The following is a 3,024-nucleotide window of genomic DNA, read 5'->3' as shown; positions in this document are numbered from 1 at the left end:
TTTTTCTTTTTATTGTAAGGTAATTTTCTTGTACCTTTTGTTTTTATTTTATTTTATTTTATTTTATTTATTTATTTTGGCTAATGTTGGGGTCATTATTTGTTCTTATTTTGCTTCTTAGTTATGTTCTTTTACTGTAATTTTCTAAATTTTTAAAGTCTGTTTTTTACCTTTGTCGTGAACGTTTTTGTACTGCGATGTTGCTGAAACACTGTCTGTTGTGTCGTCCTCTCAGCGGAGAGTCCGGAGCAGGAAAAACGGTCAACACTAAGAGGGTGATTCAGTACTTCGCCATCATCGCTGCGTTGGGGGAAAACGTGAAAAAAGGAGTACGTTTTTTTCAGCATTTCATTTATCTTTTATTCACTGCAGTTTCTCAAAGAGCATTTTTGAAAATAATGTGCTTTTATTTTTTCAATTAGAGCTGCAACTTATGACAATTTGATTGTTGATAATCAGTCAATTATTTTCTTGTTTAATCAATTTGTTGAAAATGGGGGAAACTTTGTTTTTAAAAACTGTGCATAGACGTCTTTTCACACCAGAGAAACTTCAGAAAACGAATGATAAAATGTGATTTCTGTGCTGGCTGATCAATCTTTCCGAAAGCCCACGATGATGTCCCTAAATTTTTTGTTCTTCCCACAACCCAAAAATATTTAGTTTAATGACATAGTGGAGAAAATATCCATATTTAAAAATCTAAATGAATTAATTACCAAATTAGTTACAAATATTAGTTTGGGATTTACACTTTAAAATTCCTTTAAAATAATGTAGAAAAACGTATTTTTTTATGAGGAATCAACTTAAAAATGTGTGTTTGTAACTACGGTTATTAAATACTTAATTACTATAATTATGAACACACTTTTTACGTTGATAACCTATGCATGTTCATTTATTCCAGCTCAGTTTTCCACATGATATAAAAGAAAAAAGTGTTATGTTATTTAAAAGGGATTTTAAAGTGTAAATGTCATAGTTGTTGACTAATTCTGTGTCTCTGCGTGTTTTCAGGGATCTTTAGAGGACCAGATCATTGAGGCGAATCCAGCCATGGAGGCGTTCGGAAACGCTAAAACCATCCGCAACGACAACTCGTCCCGCTTTGTGAGTTTGATAAAGTCACTGTGAGGACCGAGGCTGCAGCTGAGAGCCAAGTGTTTCGTTGTGTTACAAGCGTCTGTGTTTGTGCGTCGCAGGGAAAGTTCATCAGAATTCATTTTGGGCCGACGGGGAGGCTGGCGTCCGCTGACATCGACATCTGTGAGTCACATTCATCAGAACGTCTGTCGCTAGTTTGAATTTAAAGTGTAACATGGTTTTCACAAGAGCCCAACCGATATATCGTTTCACCAAAATTATCAGCCGATATGAGCTTTTCACAGAGATTTCGGAGAATATCGACATCAGCATATATGCTGTCCGATATGCGCCGATAAGAAAACTTTTTTTTATACAGACCATATGATGCAAAAAATGACGCTTGCATGGTTTAGAAACGTTCAGCAACTGACTGATGCTGAACAGCACTTATGTGTATTTAGCTATTTATTTAATTGTATTTATTCTTTATTTAAATGGTCAGTAAAGACCAAACAGTACTGATGTGTATTTAAGTTTCTATTCTTTAATTAAATGGTCAGTTAAGGCTGATGCTGAACACATAGAGTACAAATGTTTATTTTATTCTTATTTATGCTTTATTTTTGTTTTTGTGTAATGTTAAATAAGTAAATTGTTAAATAAAAGTTATTTATTTCAGAAAGCAGCCTTTTGAGTAATTTGCATATCGGTGCAAAATCAGAGCACAATCCACAGAGAAATAATCTCTTTTCATTTCAGCTATAAAAAATTAACTACATCAGTCGCCATAGCGGTAATTGTGAGTTTATCCACTATAAAATCGGTATCAGACTCAAAAATCCCATATCAGTCGGGCTCGAGTTTTTAAATTAAATCCACTCATTTCGAGCTGTGTTTCATCATGCTGCAGTTAAAGAAATGACAAATAATATCAAAATAATTTCAAAATGAAATTGAATAAAATAAAAATAATGACAAAATATGCATCCTATTCTAATAATGTGTTAAATGGTGTCTTAGTACTGCAGTACTCTTGAGTATTTACGTGTGTTTCATCAGATCTTCTAGAAAAGTCCAGAGTTGTTTTCCAGCAGCCAGCAGAGAGAAGCTACCACATCTACTACCAGATCCTGTCCAATCACAAGCCAGAACTACAAGGTGACCCCGCCCACCACTACAGCCAGCCCAATCACACGCCAGGATCGCCACCAGTTATTGATAACCGAGTATTTGTCATCAGAGCCACAACTGATCACAACATATACGGTGTGATCGCATCATAATTTTAAATCACATTAATTTAAAGTTCTTAACCCTTTAAGATCACACACACTCTATCGCTCTGCACACAATATGAGCTTTTCAAAATCAAGCTTTAAAAATATATATATTAGTATTATTTTCTACTTAAATCTAGTTAAATTTTTTTTAACCGACAGCCCTAATCACAAATATTTATTAATTTTCAGAATTGTAACCCATAAAATATCAGGTTTTTGTCATGATGCCACTACGTTTTAAGATAAAGAAAAAAAAAAACAACAAAAAATGATTTATTTTTAATATACTACATGCAAAGTAATTTTTGTAATTATTATTACAGTTGGGGATATGTCAATGATCAGCAGCAACACTGATTTTCATACATTATTATTTTTTGTGCAGTATTAAATATTCAAACTCATACAGCTCTGCACACAAAATGCACCTTTCAGAATCAGACTGTAGAAATATTAAACATAATTATGATTTTCTATTTTCATTGAGTTTATTTTTAACCAACGTCAGTCCTAATAATAGATATCAAATATTCAATAAGTGTCAGAATTTTAACCCTTTAAATGCCAGGTTTTTGTCATGATGCCACTATGTTTTTGGATGGAAAAAACACAAAAAATGGATGATTTTCAATATACTACATGCTAAGTAGATTCT

General features: G+C 32.9%; 1 long non-coding RNA gene across 1 annotated transcript; it reads left to right on the top strand.

The window, feature by feature from the left end:
- The first annotated feature begins 237 nt into the window (after positions 1-237).
- Positions 238-2,232, top strand: LOC121966637. Its single transcript, XR_006107608.1, has 4 exons — positions 238-329; positions 1,021-1,113; positions 1,206-1,269; positions 2,149-2,232. It is a non-coding gene; the product is annotated as an uncharacterized LOC121966637 (long non-coding RNA).
- The last annotated feature ends 792 nt before the right edge of the window (positions 2,233-3,024 follow it).

Source organism: Plectropomus leopardus, unplaced genomic scaffold (assembly GCF_008729295.1).
Source record: "Plectropomus leopardus isolate mb unplaced genomic scaffold, YSFRI_Pleo_2.0 unplaced_scaffold25353, whole genome shotgun sequence".
Lineage (NCBI taxonomy): Eukaryota > Metazoa > Chordata > Actinopteri > Perciformes > Serranidae > Plectropomus > Plectropomus leopardus.
The sequence above is the reverse complement of the archived record's forward strand: the minus strand, read 5'-3'. Positions and strand labels throughout refer to the sequence as shown.